Raw genomic sequence first — 11,763 nt, 5'->3', positions numbered from 1 at the left:
GATGGTTCGACAGGATACCAGCAAGCTATCTCAAGAGACTAAAGATCTTATTAAGAAACGCCAAAGCATGAGTACGTCTAACTCCACAGACAGGATAGAACGAGCAGAGCTATCGAAGTTAATAAATAAGCGCAAGGTAGCCTACATAAGAAAGTTTAACATGGACAAAATCGAGCATGGTCTAAGGAACGGAGGTAGCCTGAAATCAGTGAGGAGAAAACTGGGCATAGGTAAAAACCATGCGCTAAAAGACAAACAGGGCAATGTCATCAGCAATATGGATAAGATAGTTGAATTAGCCGAAGACTTCTACACAAATCTATACAGTAGCGAATGTAATCACCAAGTTACTAAGGGAGGCAGTCGGGCACAGCAATGGGACATCCCGCCAGTAACGAAGGAGGAAGTAAAGAAAGCCTTAGGAGCAATGCAAAGAGGGAAAGCAGCTGGTGAGGATCAGGTAACAGCAGATTTGTTGAAAGACGGAGGCGAGATTGTGCTACAAAAACTAGCCACCCTGTATACGCAATGCCTTGTGACCTAGAGAGTACCAGAAGCTTGGAAGAACGCTAACATCATCTTAATTCATAAGAAAGGAGACGTCAAGGACTTGAAGAATTACAGACCGATCAGCTTATTGTCCGTTGCCTACAAGGTATTTACTAAGGTAATCGCTATTAGATTCCGAACAACCTTGGACTTCAGTCAACCAAATGATCAGGCAGGCTTTTGTAAAGGATACTCGACAATAGACCACATTCACACTATCAATCAGGTGATAGAGAAATGCGAAGAATATAACCAACCCCTATATATAGCCTTCATGGATTACGAGAAAGCATTTGACCCAGTAGAAACCTAAGCTGTCATGCAGGCATTGCGGAATCAGGGTGTGGAAGAGTGTTATGTGAAAATATAGGAAGATATTTATAACGATTTCACAGCTACTCTAGTTCTCCATAAAGTCAGGCAGGGAGACACGATCTCGCCAATGCTCTTCACTGCCTGGTTACAGGAGGTATTCCGGGGGCTGGAATGGGAACAGTTGGGGATAAGAGTTAATGGAGAATACCTGAGTAATTTGCAATTCGCTGATGACATTGCCTTACTAAGCCACTCAGGACAAAAACTACAAAACATGATCAATCAGTTAGACAGGCAAAGCAGAACGGTGGGGCTAAGAATTAACATGCAGAAAACCAAAGTAATGTTCAAACGCCTAGCAAGGGAACAGCAGTTCGCAATAGGTAGCGAGGTACTGGAAGTAGTAAGAGATTATGTCTACTTAGGGCAGGTAGTGACCGCAGATCCGGATCATGAGAGGGAAATAACTAGAAGAATAAGAATGGGGTGGAGCGCATATGGCAGGTTCTCTCAGATCATGAATGGTAGCTTACCAATATCCCTGAAGAGAAAAGTATACAACAGCTGTATCCTACCGGTACTCACCTATGGGGCAGAAACGTGGAGGCTAACAAAGAGGGTTAAGCTTAAGTTAAGAACAACGCAGCGAGCTATGGAAAGGAAAATGATAGGTGTAATGTTAAGAGATCGGAAGAGGGCGGAGTGGGTGAGGGAACAAACGCGGGTTAATGACATCTTAGTTGAAATCAAGAGGAAGAAATGGGCTTGGGCAGGGCATGTAATGCGAAGGCAGGATAACCGCTGGTCCTTAAGGGTAACGGAGTGGATTCCAAGAGAAAGCAAACGTAGCAGGGGAAGGCAGAAAGTTAGGTGGGCGTATGAGATTAAGAAGTTTGCGGGGATACAGTGGCGGCAACTGACAAAGGACAGGGTTAATTGGAGAGACATGGGACAGGCCTTTGCTCTGCAGTGGGTGTAGTCACGCTGATGATGATGACTTCGTGTAAAACTCACACACCTTCACGCTATGCATTGCACACTGTCGTCTTCTGCTTTCTGCCTTTAAATGTTTATATAATTTAGGCAAAAATTATCGGTCATTTCGTTGTAGATGGAGAGATCGCTGAGTAATTTAAGCTTATATGTGTTTAAAAACACTCTAAGTATTTGGATAAACCAGCTTCCGATCTGATGCAGAGTCGTTCAACTCTGCGGGCTAGCACTCTCTGGGGCACTTTAAAAAAAATATCGCTAGGAGACTACTTTGAAGCGTTCACCGAAATTTATCAAATAAATGCACCGTCTACGATATTGTTGATAGAAATTACACAATGAAATCGGATCGCATTCAGTCAGAGGAGGCCACTGGCAAAATGAAGTCCTCTGTGTCGGTATTACATATGATGAATATTTAGAAAGGGCACTGCAATTAAACAGCCTCTGCTTTCCGTAAAAGTTACCACAGTACACACAGTAATCGTGTGATAACGCTACGTTCGACGAACGTACAGGCTAATCTCCTAAGCATTAATATTTTCTGAAGTAACTATTATTTTGAGCCTTAATCCGCACCTTTGCCCGCTTAGAGGGGAAGTATTTTTTCCTTCCATGTTTCTGCAACAAACACCATCATAAAATTCTCTAACGCACTTCAGACGCCATAAAATGTTCTGAAACAGGCGCACTGTTGCTCTGCACCGGATAAAGAACAGCGCTTTATTTTTATAGTAGCTCCGCGTTTTCAAGCCAGACAGCGCCTGCAGCTGTATCCGTCTATTGCTACACTTATAAAATGCTGTTTCACATACCCCCCTTCAGCAGAGCTAAGCCTACAGCGTCAGCGCTGTAGGAAGCAGGAAAGCTCGACCAAAAACAATGATGTAGGCTTTATACAGAACGTCACGTACAGAATTTCATCACGCAAGTAGGTGTTCAACCATCCGCCGCTCGATGCAACTGACGCCTACCTTATCCACATTGGCGTCTAGGCTTCCATCGTGGTGAACTCGACTACGACCATCGAGGCGAAGGCATGACGATCTCGGCGGCTCGTTTCAAGGACGACAGGCGGTTCGGCGTTGACTCCAGGTGGAGCTGGATCACAGCAGGCTTCTTGAGTTGGATAATCTTCATGGGGACAGTTTCGCAGCAATCCATGGGAGTTCTCTTTTACGGCATCGTAGACGCCTTCGGAGTCAGCAGGGAGCAGGCGGCATGGCCTCTCGTTTTCAGCGGCGCCTGCAGCTCTTTGGCGGGTACGAAGACTTGTAAAGGTGCTTAGAATTAATCATTTATAATCTTGGATTTCTATTGCAGGACCTGCCATCGGATATTTCTGCCGGCGTTTCTCCTGTACAGCCGTGCTATGGGCCTCTTCAATCGCTGCAGGACTTTCCCTTTGCGCCTGCTCCTTCACCGACAACATTCTCTTGCTCACATTCTTTTTCGGCTTCATCCAAGGTAACAAAAAGTACAGGTGTGACAGTACGTTGTTAAATGGCAGCGCTTTATTATAGCTTGTAGGATTATCGCTCTACGGGAAATAGGTGAATTAGGAAAAAATAAGAAAACATTAGCCAGCAAGCCAACGCGAATCAGCCGTTCCAGTCCGCTGCGGCAGGCTGAGTTTCAGCAGCAACTAATCGACGTTCGGTGCCGTCTGGTCGATAGACGTGAAGACACGAGCCGCATTAACCCAGAGGCTTCCGATTTTATCGAGGACGACGACCTTAATGTTGAAGCAAACAACGATAATCTTACAGCTATTTTAACGCAATGCGCAGTAGTAGCTGGCGGTAAGTTGGTTCGACAGGATACCAGCAAACAATCTCAGGAGACGAAATATGTGATTACCAAATGTCAATGCATGGAGGCGTCTAACCCCGTAGACAAACCAGAGCTGGCAGAGCTCTCCAAGTTAGTCAATAAGCTCAAGGTACCCGACATCAGAAAGTCTATTCCGGAAAGAATCGAGCAGGCTTTAAAGAACATAGGTAGCCTAAATGTGATTAAGAGGAAACTAATCACACGAAAAAAGCAGATGTATACGTTAAAAGACAAATAGGGCAGCGCCATCAGCAATAAGAATAAGGTGGTTAAAGTCACCGAAAGTTCTAGACAAATTTTTACATCAGCCAATGTAATCAGGAGGCTAATAAGAGAGGCAGCAGAAGCATGGAAGAACGCTAACATTATCTTAATTCATAAGAAAGGAGACGTCAAGGGCTTGAAAAATACCAGATCGAGGAGCGTAGAGTACGTTGTCTGTAAGGCATTTAGAAAGGTAATTGCTAATAGACCAAGACAATATTAGACTTATATCAATCAAATGATCAGGCAGGTTTTCGTAAAGGGTACTAGAAAATAGACCATATTCACACTATCGATCAGGGGTTAGAGAAATGCGCAGAATATAAGCAACCCCAATATATAGCCTTTATATAATATGAGAAACCATCTTACTCTGCCGAGACTTCAGCAGTCATGCAGGCATTGCGGAATTAGGGTGTTCAAGAGCCTTATGTAAAAATACTGCAAGATATTTGTAGCGGGTGCACAGATAGCAAAGTCCTCCACAAAACCAGCAATGAAATTCCAATGAGAAAGGGTGTTAGGCAGGGAGACGCGATCTCGCCAATGCTATACGCCGCCTGTTTAGAGCAGGTATTTAGCGGGCCGGATTGGCAACAGTTGGTGTTAACAGTTACTGGAGAATACACAGGAGATCAAATGCAAAATATGGTCAATAAGTTCGACTGGCACAGCAGAACGATAACTATGCAGAAAGCAAAACTAATGCTAAACAGCCTTGCAAGGGAACAGCAGTTTACAATTGCTAGCGATGTGCAGCAACTGGTAAGGGAAAACATCTACTTAAGGCGGGTAGTGACGCAAATGCGGATCACGAGAGTGAAATAACTAGATGAATAAGAATGGAGTAGAGCGCATTTGCGAGTTTCTCTCAGGTGATGAAAGACAGTTTAACAATATCCCTGAAGAGAAAAATACATAACAGCTATATCTTACAGCTGTAGCATTCGTGCTCTCACGTTTTCGCAGGAATGGCGCTCTCAGGCTACTACGTCGCTTGCAACGTCCTTGTGTCGCAGCACTTTGAAAGGCACCGCGTGGCTGCCTGCAGCATCATCTATTTCTTCAACGGACTCAACACGCTGCTGGCACCTCCACTGGTGGAAATGTTTCGCTCCACGTACGGCATCTGGGGAGCGTTTGTCCTGTTGGGTGGTCTGTCTTTGAACGCGTGTCCAGCAATCATCGTGGTACGAAGTCCGGAATGGATGAAAAGTAGAAAATACTCTGCAGGCATATGCGAGATTGGTTCTTTGGAAGAAATGGCGGCAGCGAAGGGCAATAATTCGGCGTTTGATGATGGTACAAATATACAAACCATTCAAGAAGGAGAAACCGCATTCATGCAGCTGCAGTCACCACGGACTATCGAACACCCACTTGTTCAGAGTAACCAACGCAGACTTCATCCTGTCCTCCTGACAACGCTGTGGTCGAAGCTTGCCCGCCAGAGAGAGGAAAAGCAACGAAGCTCGTCCCTTAATGCTAGAAACATTTTAAGCGTGCCGTTCGCCGTTCATGGCTTGACTTTCACCGTCCTTATGTTTGGAATGACAGGGTTTATTCTGCTCTCGGTGGACATTTCGAAAGACAGAGGAGTGCCACCTTCTTTTGCCGTCTTCCTCACGACAGCGTTTGCCGTTGGAGACATCATACTCCGCCCATTGAGCGGCTTGATCATCGACGCTGGTTTCCTAAGCATTGAAACCGCGATGTTCCTAGGATTCTTCCTCCAAGCCATAGCCTTCGAGGTATTCGCACGGCTTACAACTCTCCCGATTATGCTCGCTTGTTCAGTGCTTATAGGTATCAGCAACGGCTTGAGGGTGTCGCTGCAAGCTCCAGCACTCGTCAAATGACTTTGGAATTGACGCGCTACCTCTTACAGTAGGCGGAGTAGGATTCTGCAATGGTCTGGCTCTCCTCACACGGCCATCATTAGTTGGTAAGCATCGTGTTAATTTTGTTTGCATGTCTTAATTTACTTAAAGGCTTTGCTGGTGTCGTTAGTGCACACAATGCTTTAAAGTGTAAACTAGGAACGAAAGTAACTACGAAACACGTGATTGCTCGTTGGCGTGATACCGTCTTCGTAGATTATCAGCTATTCAGTATGCTTTATTTTTTCAAAAAAGGCCATATTCTGGCAGGATTATTGCGAGTCGTTTCCCAGCTGAGGCTTTCATGCCAACCGCATGCGGCTTGCTCACGCGAGAATCGCTCCCTTCACGATCGCTGCACTTCTGGGTGTCCAGTATGGACTATTTTAAGAAATGGTGATATCATTTTGGGCTGTTACCGCCGCTCATCCTACCGAAAACACAAAGTGTTTATGATCACGCACTTTTTTTTTTGTGGTGAATGGCCCTCTTGCTTGGTATGTGAAGCCTGTATGGCATAAAAGGTATATCTCACGCTCGGATTTTTCCACTATTACATATTTAGAGCGCCCCGTTTCAATGTCTTGCATTTCGTTGAGAAAGAGTCGTGGATCATACTAACTGACCAGCGAAGAAAGCCTGGCGCACGATCTCTTTTAGCATGGCTCATGACAGGCAAGGCAATGTACAGATGTCATAAAGGGGCAAGGTCTTCCTCTGAGAGGAGTCAGTACTTTTATCTGCGGCAATGGACTGTGTTGGAATAGTCTAGGAAAAGCAAAGTGGTAGCGTTTCAACGCAGTTAAAGCTACTAGTCGAGATAAAACATATGATTAGCTTGTATGGCTCATGGTTGTGGAAGTTGTGTAAAACGATGACGTGCAATAGAGAGCGCGAGAGTGATTTGCCGTTTAACATGAGTCGTGAGGGGCTGCGGCGATAGCATAGTGCTCCCCTGTAGTGGCCAGCGGAGGCGGTCTCTTCGTGCCGACGTGGGTTTTATTTATTTTATTGTTGCATGGGCGGTGCCTTTGGCCAAGGTGACCCTCAAGGTTGCCCTTCCAATGGCTGCATCTATCGCGACGCTTCTATACCAAGCTTACTCGAGTTACTACGATTCTTCACACTAGATTTTTGGTCAGGAACGCGTTCTGGTAGTGCTTTTGAAATAAAACGTCACTAAATGCTTTAACTTCATACACACAGTTATTTTACTCTCTGACATAAATGACTCCAGCAAATGGGTCTTCGCGTTCATTGTCATTAATATTACTTATTCGATCCGCAGAAATCTTATAGGTGGTAAACAGTGACTTTGAAAATTTTACTTGCATTGTTTACAGCGTCAAGCTAGACAATAATGCACAAATATCTTAATCTCAAAACAAATTAGAAGGTGTTACAGCATACGGAACATGGGTGTGTCCTAATAAAATTACTCGCAAGGAGTGTTCCTGATAATACAAAATGGCTAAGGTGAAAGTCGCACCTGTGTGGAGGGCTCATGACTATTTCAGAGCACCAGACGTTCATTAAGGAGCTAAGAGTTCCGGTATTATGTTTTTCTTATATACATCACGCAGGCTACTGCCGTGACGTTCTTGGATCCTACGACTTGTTTCTTCACCTTGTGGTCGTTTCGAATGTCGTCCTTGGTGTGGCATGGGTGGTAAAATATTTTTCTCGGAGCTGGAAAAAACAATGCTAAAAAGATATTAAAATTTCCTTTGAAATCATCTGTGAACGGTTGAAATTTTACATTAAAAAGATGTTTCCTTATTTTTTTTTACATGCCGTTGGCGAGACAAATGCCCTATATCCATTCATCTGATGCGAGAACACAGAAAATTTCAGCAGCAAAGTAGGCTATGTGTTAGTAAGAAACTGCCTGCAATATTACATGAGATGACCAATATATGCTTTCATATATATTCATCAGCAATGCGCCAAGTAAAAACACTGCACACTGTACTGGCGGGCGACTTCAATGCCAAGGTAGGGGTGATGCAGGGTCAATATCAGGCAGTTGGTGACTTTGGCATAGTCTCTAAGAATAGCAGGTGAGAGTTATGAGTACATTTCGCAAAGAGAAATAATTTACGGATCGTGAATACCTTCTTCTGCTAAAGAGAGACCCGGTAATGGAAGTGGAAGAGCCCCAGTGGTATGAATAAAAATCAAATATACATCGTAATATGGGCTCACCCTGCCATTCTTGCGTAGTAGCAACTACAGGATTGTAAGGCCTCAAATTACCCTAGCCATGAAGAGCGAAGGGAAGAAACTAGTAAAGCGGAAGCCCAGTACTGAGTTAGCGGTTAGAGGGAAAGTAGAGAAATTCAGGATATCATTGCAGAGCAGGTATTGGGTTTTCACTGATTACGACGACCTTAATATTCAAGCAGTGAACAATAATATCCCAGCTATCTTTACTGACTATGCAGTAGAATTAGGCGGTAAGTTGGTTCTACAGGATACCGGCAAGCTATCTCAAGAAACGAATGATCTCTGGACGGTAGTGAGAGAGACAGTAGAGCATAGGCCTGGGACATCACGCCAGTGCAGCTGGTGAGAAGGTGAAATTTACCGGCGGTAAAGACAGGGACATAGGCAGGTAGGTAAACTTTAATGATCTAAATGAGTGGGATGTTTCTTGAGGGTTGTCGGTGGAATCCTCATTCTAGGGCTCCGCTGGCTCCACATTTCGGGGGGATGCGGGGCGAATCTGAACACTTACAGACGCAGTACACACTATTTGACTGGTGGGAGGCGATGCTTACCAGCGATTGTATCGAGGAACAAAGAGCCCTAACAAAACAGGTCCGTCTGAGAGGGACACGAAACCAGTCAGAACAAGCCCTGACTCACAACTAAACTTTATTGAAGTGAACTGGCGATATAAAAACAAGCCAATCAACACCGCAAATCACAAAATTGCCGAGAAGCATACATCACAACATTCACCATGACACCACACCAACTTGCCCGAGTTTGCATTACCTTCAGCTGGTGGCGACTCACAGTGGGAACAGCGTTGGTAAAATGTTGAGGTGAATCCTCAAGTTCAGTAGATTTCCAATGAGGCAGTAATTACTCATTGGCATAGCTTTCTTTTGTAGCCGCACGGCTGCACTTGGGTCGAAACCAATCACTATATAGGCCGTTCTAACAAATCTGCACCGTCTTGGGGAGTTCCCCTAAACATTTTACCAACACTTATGTCAATTTGGTCTCGCCCAGCCATATGTATGCTGTCCTGTTTAACTCATTTGGTAGAGCAATTGTTCCGATGAAGCGGTGGTCTCGGGCTCAAAACCTGGGGTAGGATGGATTTTTCTTTAGCTACAAAGTTTCTACGGGAGCTGTATTCTGCGTAGCCATACGACGGCACTTCTGTGGATGCCAATGAATAATTGCTCCATCACTACAAAGAAACTGTAACATTCAACAAAAAGGTTCTACAGCACGCTAAGGACCTAGAAAATGACATAAAACTGCTCTACGTGGGCACGACATAGAGAAATATTCTTGATCCCTCGAGGAAACGCTCCAGCTGTTTGAGGTAAAAATGAAAAACAGGGCGCCGCATCGCTCATGCCTGCAGAGGCATATACAGAAAGGGGTGTGAAAATACTTTGCTGAATGACCGTTACAAACGCAAGAAAAGGTTAATTCAGTACGCCTAAGTTCTACTATGACCATCGTGACAGTCAGCGGAAGCAAGTGTGAACTTCGCCCATTTTTTGTTAAATCTCAGCTTCTACGAGTCCTTCTTCAACAGCTTCCTTAATAATAATAATAACACCTTCCTTAATATTATTATTATTAATAATAATAATTAATTGTTGATTTTATCGTTGATGGGGGAGACTGCGGGGGAAGTCGCTGGGGAAAGAGTGATCTTACTGAAGACCACATTCTCACTTACACTGCATACAGCAATAGAGCAGCGTGTTCAGTATACCAAAAATCATCAATATACAAAATCATCACGCATTATTAAAACAAAATATCATCAAAACGGAAAACGCGCAGTAAGTACAATATAGAGAAAATGCTATTTTACATGAACTGTTCACAGAATTGAGATAATGAAAGGAAAAGAAAAAGATGTTTGTAAACAATTTTAATGTATGGAATTAATTTAAAAGTTTGGACATTCCGCATGTTATTTCGTGTAGAATAATCTTCCCGGTTAGTGACCACCTTCTACATTCCTGTGTAGCCAGTGGCTTATGAATGCGTGCTTTTATTGAGATTTGGTGGTTCATAAAGAAAATTGAAATTTTTCTTTACCTCCCGCTTGAAAGCCACCGGTTCGTCAAAAACCCCAAAATTTCCGCACACTTGAACCGCTTGACCATGATGATGAGCCGTTGACCTGGGGAACCACGCGGGAGCAGGCATTTAAGGAACCCCAACGTCTCCTTCAGACACTGCCCATTCTGGCGCATTTTGACAAAAATGCCGACACAGTGGTCCACACCGATGCACGAAATGTTGGTTTGAGCGCTATTCTGATTCAGTGCAGAAGGGAGTACAACCTGTAATTGCCTACGTAAGTCGGGCTTCGGCCAAGACGGGGGTGGTGGTGAAAACATTTATTAGGAAGTCGGGCTTTGTCCAAGAAGGAGGCCAAGCGGCGGGTCGAAACTTGGGTCCTGCCAGTACGCCAGTCTAGGACGCCGCTGGGATAGAAGGCATGGTTCGCCGGGTCACCACTGTTGAGGATTTGCGGGGTCGCAGGGGAGACCAGAGTAAGATGACCAGCGAGGCAGGCTTCTAGTTCCGAACGGCCCGTGCCGGGCGTGCGCTCCGAGCACGCGCTGTCCATCTTTATTTTCCTCTAGCGCGGGAACGCCGATCTCAGCGCCAGCGCTCTATAGCGTCTCCGGGCGCTATAGGGTCAATGCTTTCTAAACAGGTGGGCTAATGCCGCCAGCTCTGGAGTGGACAGCGAAGATTTGCGAGGAAGAAGTGCGCGGCTCGCGTTTTTCTCTCGGCCGTTCTTGCTGTACACAGTGGTGCCTAGTCTTTCGGGCTTGTTCCTTGACTCACGCTCAAGGCTATGTAGCTACGTGACAATGCCACAATGTATTAATTTTTTTACCGCTTTGGACATCAAATGTAGTATGAAAATAAGGCTGTAGTTCTTTATATCAATTTCATCACCTCTCTTGAACAGCACCGATAATCGAGTAATCTGCCTCCTTCGGGGGAGATAGCGCTCGTAAAACACATGTTAAATATGTGTGTGAAATACGGAGAAGGACTATTGAAAACATATTTGATTGTCCGAACCTGACCAGCATGCGTCCTTCATCGCATCTTGAACTACATTTGAAGGAAAGGAAAAATAACTGAATATCAGGCTCCATTAATGGTTGAAGAAACAGTGAAAATTGATTTTTCTCATGCATGAACTTAGGAACATCAGAGGATGCAAACCCCAAGAATAGGTAACAAGATAACTATTGAAAGTATCTGCAAGAGCACTCCAGATAATTCGTCACATCAAGAAATAGCTTGAACACACGTGCAGATGTCTGGCTGAAATTTAAATCTGTATTTAGTTCTTCCCACAAAATATCAGCTTTGTTTTTGCAGCTGTAGTATTCAACATGAAGATAGCATTGCCTGCTCAGTTTTAGTTACTTATTTAGTTTATTTCTGGACGATTTGAATTCCTTCAGTAAACTTGTATCCTCAGTTTTGATAACCTTATGATAGAAGATGATTTTACTATGACCTTGCTCTAACAATCTAAACCATTTTCTATTTTTTTGTCCGGGGGGGGGGGGGGGAGAATGGCAGTTATATTTTAGAGAGACCTCGTCATTAAGCGTACTGTAGGAACTCCTTCGCAAGCTCTTCAAGACGCAAACACAGTGTCTGATAGTCATTTGGAACACCGAGCTTGCAGGTTTCT

At 44.4% G+C, this 11,763-nt stretch overlaps 1 pseudogene; it reads left to right on the top strand.

The window, feature by feature from the left end:
- Window positions 1–2,896: 2,896 nt before the first annotated feature.
- Window positions 2,897–7,542, top strand: LOC149333150 (monocarboxylate transporter 3-like; annotated as a pseudogene).
- The last annotated feature ends 4,221 nt before the right edge of the window (window positions 7,543–11,763 follow it).

Source organism: Amblyomma mixtum, chromosome 8 (genome assembly GCF_055824585.1).
Source record: "Amblyomma mixtum isolate Tamu chromosome 8, ASM5582458v1, whole genome shotgun sequence".
Lineage (NCBI taxonomy): Eukaryota > Metazoa > Arthropoda > Arachnida > Ixodida > Ixodidae > Amblyomma > Amblyomma mixtum.
Note: the sequence above shows the minus strand (reverse complement) of the source record. Positions and strands in the feature narration are given on the sequence as shown.